General features: G+C 45.8%; 1 long non-coding RNA gene across 1 annotated transcript; it reads left to right on the top strand.

Moving 5' to 3' along the window:
• The first annotated feature begins 6106 nt into the window (after positions 1-6106).
• Positions 6107-9392, top strand: LOC138683325 (uncharacterized). Its single transcript, XR_011322910.1, has 4 exons — positions 6107-6653; positions 6919-7019; positions 7378-7571; positions 8929-9392. It is a non-coding gene; the product is annotated as an uncharacterized lncRNA (long non-coding RNA).
• The last annotated feature ends 11561 nt before the right edge of the window (positions 9393-20953 follow it).

The following is a 20953-nucleotide window of genomic DNA, read 5'->3' as shown; positions in this document are numbered from 1 at the left end:
CTGCTGTGGGCGGGGTGAGCGAGTGGCTGTGTGGTGCTTAGTTGCCAGCTGGGGTTAAACCATGACATGCTGCTGCTGATTGGCTCAGCTTTGACCAGTATCAGGTTCATCTTGGAGCCAGCCAGAACTGGCTCTGTTGGACATGGAGGAAGCTTCTGGCATCTTCTCACAGAAGCCACCCCTGTAGCCCCCCTGCTACCAAAACCTTGCCATGTAAACCCAATACAGTGTCCCTGGTTCCACTGCCTGTGCATTTCCTTCTTACACTTTAGTTTGATCAGGAGGTCCTTACTGAGCCATGCTGGTCTCCTGACTTCCTTGCCTGATTTTTTACATGTGGGAATCAAGAGTTCTTGTGCTCTAAGAAAAATGTCCTTAAAGAGCTGCCAGCTCTGTTCAGCTTGTTTGTCCTTGAGGGCAGTTTCACAGGGGGTTCCATCCACTAATTCCTTAAACAACTGAAAGTTTGCTCTCCTAAAATTTAGGGTCCTGACTCTACTCTTCGCGTGGCCCATATCCCTCAAGATTGTGAATTCCACCATGAATGCCCAGGCTGCCACCAGTCCTGACATCTCTAGTTCATCTGTGTTGGTAAACAACAGGTCTAGTAATGCTTGTCCTCTGGTTGTGCTATCACCTAGATTAAGAAATTATCGTCAACACACTCCAAGAGTCTCCTGGACTGCTTACAGCTTGCTGTGCTGCTTTTCCAGCAGATGTCAGGCGTATTGAAGTCCCCCAGCAGGATCAGAGCCTGTGAGCGTGATGCTTCCCATAGTTGAAATAAGAATGCTTCGTCTACAGGCTCCTGTTGATCGAGTGGCCTGTAGTAAACACCAACCATGAGGTTTCCTTTGTTGGCTTGGCCCCTAATTTTTACCCTTAAATTGTAATCAGTCATGCCCTTTTCAATTATGCCCTTTTAGTTCTCTGAGTTTAAGAAAGAATAATAAAATATAATTTAAAAAAATTTATAAAATTTTTTCACAAAATTTATAAAATAAAAAAAAAATCTGCTGGCATACTTTCTCACATAGAGGTATCTCCTCTAAAATTATTGTATTAACAGCCTGTAATATTATGGTGTATAGAAAAACTAACACCTATTTGTCACGACCCGTGCTGGACAGACCAGGGAGTCTTCCCTTGGGCTAAATTAAGGTGAAACGGCACCAAACAATCAGTTAAAGATTTTATTCATGACAGAAGCAACCCGAACTTGGGAGGCATAACAGTAGGTGGCAGGGTTTCTCACAACAGGAATTGGCATGAGACTACCTCCGTAAACCGTGTAACCCTGGTAACCATATACATCAATGCAGGGAATAAAGAGATCCCTCCCGTTGAGTCACGGGGTTCAGAGCAGACCCCCTTGCTTTCTAGACTTCTTCTCAGAGAAGAGCCTAGGGGCAGCTGGATCCACTCCTAGTCCCAGACTTGGTCAACGGTTTTATGTCTTAAAGGGATGAGGTGTAGGGATTACAGAAAAGGAAAAAGGAAGAGACAACAAGACGGAGAGAGAAAAAGGAAGAGAGAAAGATTTCACCGGTCTTGGGTCCAGCGTTGGTTCAGTCAGCCGAGGGATCCAGTCCCGGTAGGCTTGTGCACCTGGGGCTTCAGTTTGTGTCCTTTTATCATCCTTGCCCCTGCTTTGGGCGGGCACTCAAATTTATTAGGCTAATTAGGTGTCATGAGTGGTTTATGAGCCTTTGGGACTTGGGGGTTGTTTAGGGAGTAACTTCCCCTTAACTTCCCCTTCCCTGCAGACATGATCTTTTATCATGCAAGGTGAGTTGCCCTGCTCAGCATATCAGAACATGGAGCCGGTCCTGTTGCTGATGGGTGCTCATCGGCTTCTTTTCACCTGTGGTTTCTTGCTATGCAGGGTTCCTTGTTATGCAGAGTTCGTTGTCAGTGAAGCAGAACTTGCCTCACCACAATGTTTGAGACATTAACTCTTTCAGTCTCTCACAATATTGGAAATAAACATGTTTTTCACTCTTAAGCATTTTAGTCTTTTTTCCTAAGGAATTAAACAGTTTGCAATCACTCTTTGTGTGTGTGTGTGTTTGTCAGAGTCCAATACTCTCTGACCAGGTTCTTTTAGATATTCCATATGTGGAGGATGTAATGTTTAATATCAGATTTACTTATTTGAAGATAGTTGATGTTACATGGCATTTCTGATTTAGCAGAATGATACAAAATATACTGCATGACACAATACAAATGTAAGTTACACTTAGCAAGATACAGCAATTGCAATACATAGTTCAATCACAATACCAATGTAGTTCCCATTACTGGTCTCTATAATATGCTCACTGTCATGATGAGACAGGGAGCCAAAGGAACCTTAGTAGATATAGTAGATATATGGATGTAGATAGGAATTGTTTAATAATTATCTAGCTTATAGTGAAGTTAAAGAAATTTCAATAGAGGTAGACATGGCCCAAGGGGATGAGAAGTGATGCTTAACGTTTGCATTGTTGAGGCTGGCTGGGGCAGGAGATAGCCCCTGATAAGAAGCAGCAGTCGACCCCAAGAACCAGCCAAGACCGGCCTTGAGATTTGGACAAATGCCAAGGGACAACTGAGTCTGCGCAGGGACAGAAGGTTAAGAGTTCACCGCCAAGAAGACATACAGCCTTCATCTTCACGACCACCAGACGACCACCATAAGGAGGCACTGCGCAAGCGCAGTTGAGAGGAGACTATGGAAATGGCTTCCTGGAGCTAATTTTAATATGAAGCGGGATAGGTAATGCCTATGTATAGGCGTATTGTGAAACTCTATGTATATGTAAACACTTGACTGTATAAATTTAAAGCGAACTGCCGAGTCAGGCGCGCACGACTTTGGTGGGACTAACCTCCGTGCTGCCCAGCGCTGAATAAACATACCTACTTTACAATCTCACTGATTGTGGAGTCTGTTTTCCGCACGTCAGTTTGGCGAGCCAGCCAGGAGACTCTCTGCTCGGCTGCGGGACCGACTGCGGAGCGGACGCCCCTAGGCGCGCCCCAAGCACTTTCCTCGGAGGAGCCTCCGCTGCCAGCCGCTCACCGCGGGAGCAGACAACAACCTCCTGAAGCCGTGGACCAAACGGTATGTTTCACAAAGGGAGCCTGTAAAAGTACGGGCCGGGGCAGCTGGTAAATCGCGCAGAGACGTCTGGCGTGCAGCGTAGTCCCCGTATGGGAGGAGGGTACCCTGTATGGTAACCAGGGGGGATTTGCTGACCGATAGAGCGGCCGCCAGTGATCTTGAGGGTAGATCGAGCAAATCCGGGGTGATTGCTGCATCCCAGTATCGGGAGCCAGGACGGACCTGTCGATGACTGGTATATAAGAGGCAGGAGAAGGGTAAGCGCACCCCCTCGCAATTGCGCTTGGTACATTTTTGCAGCTGCTGAAAGGTTGTCAACTGGAGCGATGATTGTATGGTATGAATGTTTGGAAATTTATGTTAAAGATTTTGTGTGAGTATGTGGAAATGTTATGTTGAGATTTATATGTGTATATATGCTTGTTAATGTGTAAATGTCTAAAACTGTGGATTGAATGTTTGAGTAAAAGAGATGCAGCTCAGCTGCGGAGCGTGTGTGGAGTTCTGCTCCACAGTTTCGTAACTCCACAAGGGGTACGGCCGGAGACGAACGAAGTGTGAATCCCTGATGATTTGGAACTTGAATTTATATGTTAGCGTTGTAATTGTAAGTTTGAGTTTGATTATCTTAATCATTTTGTGGTGTTGGTATAAGAAAGTCCCTGTATGGTGCATCGCATAAATGTGGGTATTTGAATGGTGTCTTTTACATCCAGGAAATGAGTGTACGCCCTCATATGTCCTGGAATGTGTGTGGTGTAAACAGAAGTTGCAAATAGATTGTGGAGGGGATACTGAATGCCCTGAGTGTCGGGTTTGGACTCCCTGGGATAAGAGGGGATGAGCTACGTACACAGTTGGGATTGTTTGTGGTTGGAAAGGTAGCCGAAATAGTGAAATTGGTGTGTGGAAAGGAAAATTTAATCCCGGAAATTCGGGATGTGTGGGAGGAAAACTGGGAGAATTCTATAAAGAGGTGTAAGAAACAATTTGCATGGAATCGTATTAAAAGGAGAAGTAATAAAATGGGAAACAAAGAGGAATATTGAGGAAGAGTCCTCTGGGTTGTGTAATTACCCACTGGAAAGATATTGTTGGGACCGGAGGTACGGAAGACAAAAGGAACCTTATTAAGTATTGCAATCAATGGTGGCCGTTATATAAGTTAGAAGGTGATGCTAAGTGGCCGCTTAATGGGTCAACAGATTATAATACTCTAATACAACTAATGTTGTTTTTAAGGAGAGAAAGAAAATGGGATGAATTTTCATATGCAGACATGTTTTTCACCCTCTGAAACCATCCGGAGTGGCAAAGGGACTGTGGAATAGTACCCCCACAGGACCCTATGGTGCTCGCAGTTGAGCGAGAAAACAACAAGGAGCTTAGAGGTAAACTGAGGCGGTGTTGTTCGGCATGTAGTATTGGACAAAGATGTACAAAGACAAATAAAATTCATCAGGTACCAGAACAAGATCTAACTGATTTGTTTAAGCCTCCCCCTCGACCACAGGAACAGGATGCAGACTCGGATAGAACTCCAACCCCCCCGGACAGCCCTGTATCTTCCCGTACTAGGAAGAAAACTACCTCAACAGCTTTACAAGCACCTCTCCGAGAGGCGGTGGGGCCAGATGGTGGGATGATGTTAATCAAAGTACCCTTTTCTACTGCTGACCTAGGGGAATGGAAAAAGGTTGCAAAAGATTATAGGAGAGATCCAATAAGTGTAACTAAGCATTTCCAATTTATTGTGAAACAGCATAACCCTGATTGGAAGGATATACAGCTATTATTGGAATATATGACTGAGACAGAGAAACAGCTGATTTTAAAAACAGCAGGGAACCTAGCTGAAGATCATTATAAGATCACAGGAGGGGACGTTAAGGAATATTTCCCTCTCCAAGACCCAAAGTGGGATGTTAACAGATCTGCACATATGGAAAGATTGCAGGGGTATCAGGAGTGGATTACAAAAGGAATGGAGAGGACAATCCCCAAAACTATAAATTGGTCAGCTTTATATGCAGTCAAACAGAGTCCTTCTGAGTCTCCATCTGAATTCCTGGATCGACTGAGGGATGTAATGCGCCGCAGCACACCACTGGATCCTGGGTCAGAGGTAGGAGTACAACAATTGGTCTCCCTGGTTTTGGGTCAATCTACAGGGGATATAAGGTGCAAACTTCAAAAATTACGCCCTACAGAGGGTAGGAATTCAGAAATATTATTGGATGAAGCATGGAGAGTATTTAGTAACAGAGAAGAAGGATATAGGCAGGGGCAAAGGAAATTAATGGCTGTTATTCAGGAAGAAAGAGGAAGAGGGCCTAGGCGAGACTTGCCCCGACTGGGCAAGGATCAATGTGCTTTGTGTAAGAAATTTGGTCATTGGAAAAAGGAATGCCCAAAGAACAAGAAGGAGGATCAGAGGGCTCAAACAGGAAGAACAGTAGCCCATGTGAAGGGAGATTGACGGGAACCTGGGGAATCTACCCTAGCGGATCCACTGGTTATAATTAAGCCAGGGAAAACACAGCAAGAAATAGAATTTTTGGTAGATAAGGGGGCAACGTACTTGGTTCTGAACCAAGCTTTGATGCCCCTGGGAGATGATTATGTCATGGTGAAAGGAGCGACTGGTCAAAGTGAAAAGGCATATTTTTGTAAACCTTTAGAATATAAATTAGGAAAACAGTGGGGCATTCATAAATTTTTATATATGCCCAACTCCCCAAAGGCACTTTTGGGAAGGGACTTGTTGGAACAATTGGGAGCAAAAATTGTATTCGAAAAGGGAGAAATTACTCTGGAGGTAAAAGATCAGCAATATATTCAAATATTGAGCCTAACCTTAACTAGTCTCCCCCTAGAAGGAAGCATTAACGAGGACATCTTAAACCAAGTGTACCTGGGGGTATGGGCTACCGATGCACCTGGAAGAGCAAAAAGTGCTCCCCCTGTTGAAGTTAGGATCAAGGAAGGCCGAAAGCCGGTAAGAATTAAACAATATCCCCTAAAGAAGGAAGATAGAGAAGGAATCTGGCCGGTGATAGAAAAATTTTTGCAGTTGGGATTATTAAAAGAGTGTGAGTCTGAATTCAATACCCCTATATTACCTGTTCGGAAGCCCGATGGGTCATATCGGGTGGTCCAAGACTTACGGGCGGTGAATAAGATAACTGAAGATCTTTACCCGGTAGTGGCGAACCCATATACCCTGTTGACCGTATTAACACCTGAATTGACTTGGTTTACTGTTTTAGATTTGAAGGATGCTTTCTTTTGCCTCCCTCTCCATGAAGCCAGCCAAAAATTATTTGCATTTGAATGGGAAAACCCCAAGAGTGGTCAAAAGACCCAGCTCACTTGGACGGTGTTGCCACAAGGATTTAAGAATAGTCCTACCATTTTTGGCAATCAGCTTGCAAAAGACTTAGAATCCTGGGAAACCCCATCTGAGGAGGGAAAGCTGTTGCAGTATGTGGATGATATCCTGATCGCCACCAAGACAGAGAAAGATTGTATAATATGGATGGTGAGTCTGTTGAATTTCCTGGGACTTCAAGGGTACCGGGTATCCAAGAAGAAGGCACAGGTAATGCAACACAAAGTGGATTATTTGGGCTATGAAATTAGTGCAGGACAAAGAACTTTGGGACAGGCCCATAAAGAGGCAATATGCCAAACTCAGAGACCTCAGACAGTGAAAGAGTTATGGACTTTTCTGGGAATGACAGGGTGGTGCCGATTGTGGATCTATAATTATGGATTGCTTGTTAAACCACTGTATGCGCTGACAGCCACTGAGCAGAAACACCTTGAGTGGAACAAGGAGACCGAAGGAGCCTTTGAGCTACTGAAAAACGCTTTGATGTCAGCCCCGGCCTTAGGACTCCCAGATGTAAGTAAGCCATTTCTTCTTTACTCACATGAGAAGCAGGGCATTGCCCTGGGAATATTAGCACAAAACCTGGGCCCATATCGACGGGCAGTTGCCTACCTCTCTAAGCAGTTAGACACGACTGCAAAAGGTTGGCCTGGATGCCTGCGGGCGGTTGCAGCTGTGATACTGAACATACAGGAAACCCGAAAGTTTACTCTGGGCCAGAAAATGACTGTTCTGGTGTCTCATACAGTATCAGCAGTACTGGAAGCAAAAGGTGGACATTGGCTCTCTCCACAAAGATTCCTGAGATATCAAGCTATATTGGTAGAGCAGGATGACGTGGAGATTGTAGTCACTAACATTGTCAACCCAGCTTCTTTTCTCAGCGGGAACACAGGAGAACCGGTACATCATGACTGTTTGGAAACCATCGAAGCAACATACGCCAGTTGCCCAGACCTGAAAGACAGCCCCATGGAAAATGGGGAAACTTGGTTCACAGACGGAAGCAGTTACATCCTAAATGGTAATCGACATGCAGGATACGCCATCACCACCAGCCAAGAGGTAATAGAATCAGAGGCTTTGCCCATGAACACCTCCGCACAGAAGGCAGAATTAATTGCTCTAACCCGCGCCCTGGAGTTGGCCCAGGGCAAAGTTGTGAACATTTATACGGACTCAAAATATGCCTTTGGAGTTGTACACGCACATGGAGCAATTTGGAAGGAGAGAGGACTATTGAATTCCCAGGGGGAAAATATCAAACACGCAGAAGAAATTCTGAAGTTACTGGAAGCTGTCCAGCTCCCTAAGAAAGTAGCGATTCTGCATATTAAGGCACACCAGAAAGTGAGCTCAGATTTGGAAAAAGGGAATGAGCTGGCGGACAGAGAGGCAAAACAAGTGGCCAGAACAAAGGTAAAAATAGAAGGGGCTTTAATTCCTGATAGGCAAATCTCCCTAAAAGGTAAGCCAGAATATACCAGGGAAGATCAGAAGCTTATTACAGATTTAGAAGGGTCATATAATGAAGAGGGGTGGGCTCATACCCCACAGGGAAAACTAATCATTCCCTCTTGCTTACTGTGGCATTTGATACGGGAGGAACATAGGAAAAAGCATTGGGGAACAGAAGCTCTGTATAATCATTTGATAAGAGAAATTGTGGCTAGAAATTTATATACCATGGTGAGACAGGTGACACAACAGTGTGATCTTTGCCTCCAGACTAATCCTAAGAATACCCCCAAGCCGGAAATGGGTCAGATTGGAAAAGGCAATGGGCCTGGACAGCAGTGGCAAATTGACTTCACAGAACTTCCAAGAAAAGGGGGGGTATCGATATTTATTGGTATTAACTGATACCTTTTCAGGTTGGCCAGAAGCATTCCCAACAAGAACGGCTAAAGCTCGGGAGGTAACTAAAATATTAGTGCAAGAGATAATACCACGTTTCGGGGTTCCAGCAACCATGTCCTCTGACAGAGGACCACATTTTGTCTCAAAAATAGTACAACAAATTAGCCACCACTTGGGTATAGATTGGCAGCTTCATACTCCATATCACCCCCAGTCGAGTGGTCAAGTGGAAAAAATGAACCACTTAATCAAACAGCAAATTGTAAAATTGGGACAAGAAGCAAATCTAACATGGCCTCAGTCTCTCCCTTTATCCCTTCTGCGTATACGAACAAGACCAAGGGCAAGGGAAGGACTGAGCCCCTTTGAAATTCTGTATGGACGACCCTATGAAATACAGAAAGGGGTGTCTGTGCAAGCTGGGGACGAAATTGTGACCTCTTACATGGTAGCATTGAGTAAACAGCTCAATAAAATCAGGAAGCATGTGGCTGGGACTCGAGGGAGAGGTTTGGATGGGCCTGTGCATAATATACAACCAGGAGATTATGTGTATATAAAGTCTCTTACAGAAAAAACCCTGGAGCCACAGTGGGAAGGACCATTCCAAGTACTACTCACCTCCTTTACTGCAATCAGAATCAAGGAACAGAACGCTTGGATTCATCACACCAGAGTGAAAAAGACACCCAAAACTCCATGGAAAGTCACCACAAAACCCGATGGACATTTAGTTTTTACGCGGTAATACGGGGAGCTGTGGGGACTCTGTGTAAGGCGTGGGATGAAAACCTGTTTGTCAGATATAACCAGGAGCTAGCAAAGGATATTAATGTATCAAGCTATTGGATGTGTACCTTAATACCCAGACAAGGAGAAACCTTCCCGTTTATTGGTGTCCCCCTCAGAACAAACAGCACTAAAACACTATTGAATAGAACTGCCAACTATACTTGTTTATATGGAAATGGTTCCAGAACTATAGTGAAGTATAAACTTGATCTGGTTAGCAGAGACCCACATGATAATGATTGGTCTTGGAGATTAAAAGACATGGAAAGAGGCAGAGGGGGACACCCCCTAATGATGCGCCCCCATTAAATCTAACAGGGAGTTGTTATCTTCCTCCTCCTTGGGAGCCGTCCACTTGTAATCTCCCTGACGGATGTTGGTACCTTTGTGCAAACAGGAAGGCACATAAGAGTTTACCTATCGATTGGTGGGGAGAATGCACAGAGGGAATAATAATCCCACAAACACTCCCTATCTTAGGAAAATTACAGGGAATATTCCGATCCCCATGGCACCCCAGATGGCACCACACGAGGACTAAAAGAACCTCTAACCCTCTTATAGAACGAGGCACCACATTCCACAGTGTGGTACGATGGCTTTTCCCAATGCTTGGAGTATCTGAATTGGAAAAAGCAATAGTCAATGTATCAGCGGTGGTCGAGATTTTAGCCAATACTACTGCTGACGCTCTAGGAAAATTACAAGCCGAAATTGATTCCTTGGCAAAGATAACGATACAAAATCGCCTTGCATTAGATATGTTAACCGCAAAGGAAGGGGGGTGTGTGTGCGTACTTATAAATCAAAGCTGTTGTGCTTATTTAAATGAAAGACAGCAAGTAGAGACAGATATTGGAAAGATTTGGGAAATTTCTAAAGAGTTACATCTTATCACTATGGATGACACATCATGGGGATCTTCTGAGATATGGGAAAAACTAACTTCCTGGTTGCCAAATTTAACATGGCTAAAACAACTGTTTGTGACAGCAATAGTAATCATTTTTCTGCTCATAATCCTTTGTACAACAATTTGGTGCGGCTTATGGTGTTTCCAAAGCACAGGGGATTCCTACAGCGAATGGAAAAAGAATCAGTTGCGATGAAAACTCGAGTCCAACAAATATTTTGAGAGAATGCTAGATAGGGAAACAATGCATTAGAAGTACTGGAGTTGGATATAGTAAAAGAATTTACTATTTTCTAGAAAAGGGGGGACTGAGATGGGGAGCCAAAGGAACCTTAGTAGATATAGTAGATATATGGATGTAGATAGGAACTGTTTAATAATTATCTAGCTTATAGTGAAGTTAAAGAAATTTCAATAGAGGTAGACATGGCCCAAGGGCATGAGAAGTGATGCTTAACGTTTGCATTGTTGAGGCTAGCTGGGACAGGAGATAGCCCCTGATAAGAAGCAGCAGTGACTCCAAGAACCAGCCAAGACCGACCTTGTGATTTGGACAAATGCCAAGGGACAACTGAGTCTGCGCAGGGACAGAAGGTTAAGAGTTCACCGCCAAGAAGACATACAGCCTTCATCATCACGACCACCAGACGACCACCATAAGGAGGCACTGTGCAAGCGCAGTTGAGAGGAGACTATGGAAATGGCTTCCTGGAGCTAATTTTAATATGAAGCGGGGATAGGTAATGCCTATGTATAGGCGTATTGTGAAACTCTATGTATATGTAACACTTGACTGTATAAATTTAAAGTGAACTGCCGAGTCAGGCGTGCACGACTTTGGTGGGACTAACCCCCGTGCTGCCCAGCGCTGAATAAACATACCTACTTTACAATCTCACTGATTGTGGAGTCTGTTTTCCGCACGTCAATGACACTGGGCATCCCCAGTCAATGGGAAGGAATATGTAGGTTGAAGCCAGCTCAAGCCCGTTGGTCTCTGAAATTCTTTTATTAGTTCAGTTTTTATACTCTACTTTGGGCTGAGCCATATGTTCACTCCCCCTGTGCTGGTCTGGCTAACTCAGGGAGACATTCACACTCTTCTAATTAACTCAGGGAGAAACATTTACACCACCAGTTGATCCACTCAACTGACATACCTGTTTATCTAAAACAAAGGCCATCCTCTGGTCTGGTCCCCTTTGTGGTGAGATAAAGTCAGCTTCTTTGCAACAGCTGTGGTCAGTCACACCCTGTGTTATTCCCTGAGCTTCACAGGCACATGGCCCTTGCCCATCTCCACTGAGCCTTCTTCCATTGTAGGGGTTTACTGGTCAGTCACAGTGTGTGTGCATGATAGTTTCTTAGTGCCCTCACTTAGATACTTTAGAGTTTGTTGGCCAATTCCAACCAAAATTTATCTCAAACATATTCAGTTCCTACAAGTTCCATGAAAATGTGAAGCCAGTGTAAAGAGACCTTCATTATTGCTACCAGCAAGGGAAAGGCTACGATGTGAACTCACCCCTTATTAAAATCTATGTGGAAGAGCACATGATAAGTGCAGGCAAAACATCAGCTGACCCTTATTCAGACATTAGTAAATCCAAGTACAAGACACAAATACAAACCAAAGCCAGCTTTATTAGCTCTGCTGCTAATGTGATATTTCTACTCACATAAATTTGAGTCTGTCATTTAATAGCACACTGAAAAAGAAAGTTTCCTGCTTAAAAATATTTTTTTAGAGTTTATTCACTCTTTCATGCAGTAATCTGAGAGCTGTTCTTCACAAATGTTAAAAGAGCAAGCCTATGTCTGGGCTTGCACATGCACAGAAGTTTTCCCATATATATATATATATGGGAAAATGCTGTCACTGGCTTCTTGATGAAGACTTTGAAAATGGGTTTCTAAATTTAGGACTTCAGATTTAGACTTCAGTGAATACTGCGAAGTTGAATCCTTTTTTAAAAACCAGGCCACGTAGGTGACAAAAAATAGATTTATCAAAATGATTTTATGTACCTCTTGTGCAAATGGTGGTCTTCAGGGAAAAGATCTGTATCAAGCAAGCCCTTCCCTCCCCTTCCCTTCCACCTCCTATGTTCCACGTAAATAGAGAAATGGACCTCTGCATAAATTGAGAAAGATATGTCCAGCATGCCTGTAGTGTGAGAGCACAGGCAAAAGAAAGTGTGATGTCTCAATTACAGCCCAAATACTATGACCATTTATGTCAAATGAGAATGTGGTGGGTTGACCCTGGCTGGACTCCAGGTGCCCACCAAAGCTGCTCTATCACTCCCCTTCCTCAGCTGGACAGGGGAGAGAAAATATAATGAAAGGCTTATGGGTCGAGATAAGGACAGGGAGAGATCACTCACCAATTACCGTCACGGGCAAAACAGACTCAACTTGGGGAAAATTAATTTAATTTATTACCAATCAAATGAGAATAGAAAAAAAAAACCCAAACAATCAAATCTTAAAACACCTTCCCCCCACCCCTCCCTTCTTCCCAGGCACAACTTCACTCCTGGATTCTCTACCTCCTCACCCTAAGTAGCACAGGGGGATGGGGAATGGGGGTTGCAGTCACTTCGTCACACGTTGTCTCTGCCGCTCCTTCCTCCTCAGGGGGAGGACTCCTCACACTCTTCCCCTGCTCCAGTGTGGGGTCCCTCCCACAGGAGACAGTCCTCCACGAACTTCTCCAATGCGGGTCCTTCCCACAGGCTTCAGTTCTTCACAAACTGCTCCAGCATGGGTCCCTTCCACGGCATGCAGTCCTTCAGGACCAGTCTTCTCCAGCGTGGGTCCCCCACAGGGTCACAAGTCTTGCAAGAAAACCTGCTCCAGCGTGGGCTCCTCTCCATGGGTCCACAGGTCCTGCCAGGAGCCTGCTCCAGCACGGGCTTCCCGTGGGGTCACAGCTTCCTTCAGGCATCCACCTGCTCCATCGTGGACCTCTATGGGCTGCAGGGCGACAGCCTGCTTCACCATGGTCTTCACCATGGGCTGCAGGGGAATCTCTGCCCTGGTGCCTGGAGCACCTCCTCCCCCTCCTCCTTCACTGACCTTAGTGTCTGCAGGGTTGCTTATCTCACATATTCTCACTGCTTTCTGCGGCTGCCATTTTCTGTTCCACAGCAACTTTTTTTCCCTTCTTAAATATGTTATGCCAGAGGTACTACCACTGTCGCTGATTGGCTTGGCCTTGGCCAGCGGCAGGTCTGTCTTCAAGCCAGCTGGCATTGGGTCTATTGGTGACGCGGTTTCACCCCAGTCAGCAACTAAGCACCATGCAGCTGCTCACTCACTTCCCCTACACCCAGTGGGATGGGGGAGACAATCGGGAAAAAGAAGTAAAACTCGTGGGTTGAGATAAGAACGGTTTAATAGAACAGAAAAGAAGAAACTAATAATGATAACACCAATAAATTGACAGCAGTAATGATAAAAGGATTGGAATATACAAATGATGCGCAGGGCAATTGCTCACCACCCGCCGATTGATGCCCAGTTAGTCCCCGAGCGGCGATCCCCCTGCCCCCACTCCCCCCCAGTTTATATACTAGATGTGATGTCACATGGTATGGAATACCCTGTTGGCCAGTTTGGGTCAGGTGCCCTGGCTGTGTCCTGTGCAAGCTTCATGTACCCCTCCAGCCTTCTTGCTGGCTGGGCATGAGAAGCTGAAAAATCCTTGACTATAGTCTAAACATTACTTAGCAACAACTGAAAACATCAGTGTTATCAACATTCTTCTCATACTGAACCCAAAAACATAGCACTGTACCAGCTACTAGGAAGACAATTAACTCTATCCCAGCTGGAACCAGGACAGTATCCACCCATTATTCTATACCACTGACGTCATGCTCACTTCCCATACCTTCAGTTACATCCCGGTCAATCATCATCACCTTTTCCGTCCCTTTGAGACATATGAACAATGATATATATGTCTATATGTATACACACACAGAGAAATCATTCCTTTAGTTTATGGGTCGTGTTCATAAAATGTTCGTTGAGTTCCCGACTCTGGGCTCCATCTGTCATACCAGTCTTTCTGGGCAGGAGGGATGGTGCAAAGTCCTCTCAGTCGGTAGAGCAGGATTGGGCTTCAGTGCGGTGTGACGAGCAGGTGACATTGGATACAGCAGGAGGATGGTGTGCACCGTTGGATTGTTGCATGCTGGAGTCAGTTCTGGTTCCATCACTACTGCGCTTTGCTCAGTTTTATCACAGTTCTTTCTTGCTTGATCTAAGTGATTCTTACTATAGTACTATGGATATAGCATATAACAATTATAGTAATGATAACATACAGTAGCAGGGTTATATAGCAACTAACATCATACAGCTTAATTCTGGCTATTTTCACCTATAATCAAATCCCCTCGAGGCACACATCGGACTTCTCCATCTTTTCACATCACCCACCAAGTGCACCCAGGCCCTTGAGCAAAAGCAATCCCACGAATGGGTTTACCTTTGCCTGAGGCAGGAGTAACCCAGACTGTCTTCCCTAACATGTTTTTTATGTGCACTACAGGGACTTTATCCCCTTCTACAGTATGTAAAAGTCCTGACTGGGCAGGGCCACCCCGATTGGCAGATCCTCTGGTGTTGACTAACCAGGTGGCTTTTGCTAAATGTGTATCCCAATGTTTGAAGGTTCCACCCCCCATTGCTCTCAATGTAGTCTTTAACAGTCCATTGTATCGTTCGATTTTCCCAGAGGCTGGTGCATGATAGGGGATGTGATATACCCACTCAATGCCATGCTCTTTGGCCCAGGTGTCTATGAGGTGGTTTCGGAAATGAGTCCCGTTGTCTGACTCAATTCTTTCTGGGGTGCCATGTCGCCACAGGACCTGCTTTTCAAGGCCCAGAATAGTGTTCTGGGCACTGGCATGGGGCACAGAATATGTTTCCAGCCATCTGGTGGTTGCTTCCACCATTGTCAGCACATGGTGCTTGCCTTGGCGAGTTTGTGGGAGTGTGATATAGTCAATCTGCCAGGCTTCCCCATATTTATATTTCAGCCATTGCCCTCCATACCACAGGGGCTTCAACTGCTTGACTTGCTTAATTGCAGCACGTTTCACATTCATGGATAATCTGTGCGATAGTATCCATGGTCAAGTCCACCCCTCGATCACGAGCCATCTATATGTTGCACCTCTTCCCTGATGACCTGAGGTGTCATGGGCCCACCAAGCCATAAATAGCTCACCCTTATGTTGCCAGTCCAGGTCCACCTGAGCCACTTCAATCTTGGCAGCCTGATCCACCTGCTGGCTGTTTTGATGTTCTTCAGTGGCCCGACTCTTGAGTACGTGAGCATCTACATGACCTACTTTTACCACTAGCTTCTCAAGCCGAACAGCGATATCTTGCCACAGTGTGGCAGCCCAGATGTTTTTTCCTTTGCACTGCCAGTTGCTCTGCTTCCATTGCTGTAGCCACCCCCACAGGGCATTTGCCACCATCCATGAATCAGTATAGAGATAGAGCACTGGCCACTTTTCTCTTTCAGCAATGTCTAACACCAGCTGGATGGCTTTCACCTCTGCAAACTGACTCGATTCACCTTCTCCTTCAGCAGTTTCTGCAACTTGTCATGTAGGACTCCATACAGCAACTTTCCACCTTCGATGCTTTCCCACAATGCGACAGGACCCATCGGTGAACAGGGCATATTGCCTCTCATTTTCTGGCAGTTTATTATACAGTGGGGCTTCTTCAGCACGTGCCACCTCCTCCTCTGGCGACATTCCAAAATCTTTGCCTTCTGGCCAGTCCGTGATCACTTCTAAAATTCCTGGGCAACTGGGGTTTCCTATGCGAGCCCGTTGTGTGATCAGTGTGATCCACTTACTCCATGTGGCATCAGTTGCATGATGTGTAGAGGAGACCCTCCCTTTGAACATCCAGCCCAGCACTGGCAGTCGGGGTGCTAAGAGGAGCTGTGTCTCAGTACCAACCACTTCTGAGGCACCTCAAACCCCTTCATATGCTGCCAATATCTCTTTTTCAGTTGGAGTATAACGAGCCTCGGATCCTCGATATCCCCGACTCCAAAACCCCAGGGGTCGGCCTCGGGTCTCCGCAGGTGCTTTCTGCCAGAGGCTCCAGGTAGGTAGGGCCATTCTCCCCAGCTGCAGTATAGAGCATATTTTTAACATCTTGTCCTGTCCGGACTGGTCCAAGGGCTACTGCATGAACAATCTCCCGTTTAATTTGTTCAAAGGCTTGTTGTTGCTCAGGGCCCCATTTAAAATCATTCTTCTTCCGGGTCACTTGATAGAGAGGGCTTACAATCAGAGTGTAATTTGGAATATGCATTCTCCAAAAACCCACGACACCCAAGAAAGCCTGTTTTTCCTTGTTATTAGTTGGTGGAGACATAGCTGCTCTTTTGTTGATCACGTCCATTGGGATCTTATGGCGCCTGTCTTGCCATTTTATTCCCAAAAACTGGATCTCCTGTGCAGGTCCCTTGACCTTACCTTGTTTTATGGCAAAACTAGCTTTCGGAAGGATTTGGATTATTTTCTTCCCCTTCTCAAAGTCTTCTTCTGCTGTGTTGCCCCATACGATGATGTCATCAATATATTGCAGGTGTTCTGGAGCTTCACCCTTTTCCAGTGCAGTCTGGATTAGTCCATGGCAAATGGTGGGGCTGTGTTTCCACCCATGGGGCAATCGAGTGTACTGGACACCCCTCCAAGTAAAAGCAAACTGTGGACGACACTCTGCTGCCAGAGGGATTGAAAAAAATGCATTAGCAATGTCCATTGTGGCATACCACTTGGCTGCCCTTGATTCCAGTTCGTATTGAAGTTCTAGCATATCTGGAACAGCAGCACTCAGTGGTGGCGTAACTTCATTCAGGCCACGATAGTCAACTGTTAGTCTCTATTCCCCATTAGACTTCCGCACTGGCCATATGGGACTATTAAAGGGTGAGCGAGTTTTTCTGATCACTCCTTGGCTCTCCAGTTGGCGAATCAACTTGTGGATGGGAATCAGAGAGTCTCGGTTGGTGCGATATTGCCGCCGGTGCACCGTCGTGGTAGCAATTGGCACTCATTGTTCTTCAACCCTCAGCAACCCCACAATCAAAGGGTCTTTGAGAGAGACCCGGCAGGGTAGACAGCTGTTTAATTTCCTCCATCTCCAAGGCAGCTATACCAAAAGCCTATCAATACACCTTTGGGTCCTTAAAACACCCTCTCCTGAGATAGTCTATGCCAAGGATACACAGAGCCTCTGGACCAGTCACAATGGGGTGTTTCTGCCATTCATTTCCAGTTAGGCTTAGTTCAGCTTCCAATACAGTTAACTCTTGGGATCCCCCTGTCACACCAGAAATACAGATGGGTTCTGCCCCTTTATAACTTGATGGCATTAGAGTGCACTGTGCACTGGTGTCTACTAGAGCCTTATACTCTTGTGGGTCTAACGTGTCAGGCCATCAAATCCACACAGTCCAATAGACCCGGTTGTCCCTTTCCTCCACCTGGCTGGAGGCAGGGCCCCTCTAATTCTGGTCAGAGTATCCAGTACTCACTTCTCGTAAAATTGGCTCACAAGTCCCTTCAAGAGGATCAGAAATCAGATCAGCCCTTCTACTCTGTTTGGAAACTGGAGCGGCATTTCTCCTGGTAGAATCCCCTTTTGTGGTGGTTTTGCCTCGCAGCTCACGTACCCGTGCATTTAGGACCGAGGTAGGTTTTCCATCCCATTTCCTCATGTCCTCTCCATGGTCACATAGGTAAAACCACAGCGTACCTCGTGGTGTGTACCTTCTATATTCTGTCTCTCGGGCAGAAGAACACTCACTCCTAATAGCTGAGACATTGGTCCTTACAAGTGGGGAGTAGGACATATCCTCTTTGATTTTTAGGACTTCCTGGGACAGCTTCTCCACAGCCGAAATGCAGGCTTGTAGGGAGGAGGAGAGATTTTCTTCGTATTGCTGGGGTTGGCGAGCCACTTCATCCACTGTCGGTGCCTCTTCGTCTTTCCAGGTCATTATTGCCAGTGAGTTGGCATAGGACGATGGTGCGCTCCGTACAATCTTCTGCCACATGGGTCGTGTGCATTGGACTTCGTCTGGATCTTTGGGTAATTGTGGGTTGTCCGGGTCATGATGAATCGTCTCTAGCACAGCTAATTCCCTCAGATATTGGATACCTCTTTCCATGGTGGTCCACTTGCTTGATTGACATATAACATCTTCCTTGAAGGGGTACCTTTCCTTCACACTTGACAGGAGTTGCCTCCAGAGGCTGATGGCTTGTGTCCCTCTTCCAATTGCCTTGTCAATGCCACCTTCCCTGGCAAGCGATCCCAGCTGCTTGGCTTCCCTACCTTCTAATTCCAAGCTATTAGCCCCATTGTCCCAGCATCGGAGAAGCCAGGTGATAATGTGCTCACCTATACAGCGGACAAAATCTTTTCGCATATCCCGCAGCTCGCTCAAGGATAGGGACCGGGTGATTACCTCTGGTTCTGCCTCTTCCTCCGGTTCCCGTGATGACCCTGGTTCATCTTCATCCTTTGCTAAGCAAACTGATTTTTTTGTATATTTCTTCTTCTGTATGGGGGCAACTGTGTCGTGGTTTAACCCCAGCCAGCAACTAAGCACCACGCAGCCGCTCACTCACTCCCCCCCATCCAGTGGGATGGGGGAGAAAATCAGGAAAAGAAGTAAAACTCCTGGGTTGAGATAAGAACGATTTAATAGAACAGAAAAGAAGAGACTAATAATGATAATGATAACACTAATAAAATGACAACAGTAGTAATAAAAGGATTGAAATGTACAAATGATGCGCAGGGCAATTGCTCACCACCCGCCGACCGACACCCAGCCAGTCCCCGAGCGGCGAAAAAAAACCCCTGCCCCCCCCTTCCCAGTTCCTAAACTAGATGGGACGTCACATGGTATGGAATACACTGTTGGCCAGTTTGGGTCAGGTGCCCTGGCTGGGCATGAGAAGCTGAAAAATCCTTGACTGTAGTCTAAACACTACTGAGCAACAACTGAAAACATCAGTGTTATCAACATTCTTCACATACTGAACTCAAAACATAGCACTGTACCAGCTACTAGGAAGACAGTTAACTACATCCCAGCTGAAACCAGGACAAACTGATACTGGTGCGGGTTGGTCCACTGGTTCAGTTGCAGTACCGCTCGCCAGGTTTTGGATAACCGCAGTGTCTGTCGCCAGGGCCAGAGGGGCTGCAGTGCCTGTTGCCTGGGTTTGAGTAGCCGCAGTGCTCGTCGCCGGGGCTGGAGGGACTGCAGTACCCATCGCCGAGGTTTGGGTAGCTGCAGTGCTCATCACCGGGGCTGGAGGGGCCGCGGTGCCCATTGCCAAGGTTTGGGTAGCTGCAGTGCTCGTCATCCTGTTGTTAGATCCAGAGACCTTCTCTTCCCCTTGAGGGTACTGAGTGGTGTTGAACAGGGCTCAATAGGCATGGGCCAGGCCCCAGCACATTGCAGTGATTTGTATCTCTCTGGAGTTGCCAGGGCGACAGCATACCTCTTCCAAATATTTTACTAGTTCTTCTGGATTCTGCACTTGTTCAGGGGTGAAATTCCAAAACATTGGAGGTGCCCACTTTTCTAGGTACTTGCCCATACTACCCCACACACCCTGCCACTCATAATTATCCAGCCTCGTGGCAGATCTCTGGGTGATCTTCTTAAATAGTTGTTTAACATTAAACAAGAGCTGAAACACATTCAGGAACATGCTAATTCCTAGTAGTAGGGCTAGGACCGTGCTGGTCTCAACATCCAAATGGTATTGAAATTTTTCACAGTTCCCAAATGCCATTGTAACTGGACTGAAGGAGAAGGGAAAAGGGAAGAAAGGTACCCCACCTATAGATTGGGTCTCCGAGGAGGAAAGGTAAATGGTGTAATTTATTAATAGTTACCCACAGATGGCTCCCAGAGTATAAAGGTGACAATGCTGAGTGCAAATACCGGATTAATCCCACAGCTGATAACTTTATCATACCATAAACCAGTGTTACACAATACATCAAGGCGAAAACCTTAATCCACCTCCCACGGATGATAAGCAGCAGAAGAGGGACTACATACAGCAAGCGAGGTGATACATAACAGAGCCTTAAAAACCAGGGCAACAACTCTAAGAACACAAAAATCAACATAGGTAAGAACGGTTTAATAGAACAGAAAAGAAGAAACTAATAATGATAATGATAACACTAATAAAGTGACAGTAGTAATGATAAAAGTATTGGAATATACAAATGATGCACAATGCAATTGCTCACCACCTGCTTACTGACTCCCAGTTAGTCCCTGAGGGGCTATCCCCCCGCCCTCACTCCCCCAGTTTATATACTAGATGTGACGTCACATGGTATGGAATACTCTGTTGGCCAGTTTGGGTCAGCTGCCCTGGCTGTGTCCCCTCCCAACTTCTTGTTCCCCTCCAGCCTTCTTGCTGGCTGGGCATGAGAAGCTGAAAAATCCTAGACTTTAGACTAAACATTACTTAGCAACAACTGAAAACACCAGTGTTATCAACATTCTTCTCATACTGAACTCAAAACATAGCACTGTACCAGCTACTAGGAAGACAATTAACTCTATCCCAGCTGAAACCAGGACAATTTGACATAGGGGAAGCTTCCAGCAGCTTCTCATAAAAGCCACCCCTGTAGCCCCCTCCACTACCAAAACCTTGCCACACAAACCCAATACAGAGAAATAAGCTCAGTCTGAGACTTCAAAGTCATGAACCTGTTAGTGTCCAAAGTTGGACAAGAAAAAGAATTTTTCCTTCACGCGTCTTCATTTCCTGGCATGTATATA

Source organism: Haliaeetus albicilla, chromosome W (assembly GCF_947461875.1).
Source record: "Haliaeetus albicilla chromosome W, bHalAlb1.1, whole genome shotgun sequence".
Classification (NCBI taxonomy): domain Eukaryota; kingdom Metazoa; phylum Chordata; class Aves; order Accipitriformes; family Accipitridae; genus Haliaeetus; species Haliaeetus albicilla.
The sequence above is the reverse complement of the archived record's forward strand: the minus strand, read 5'-3'. Positions and strand labels throughout refer to the sequence as shown.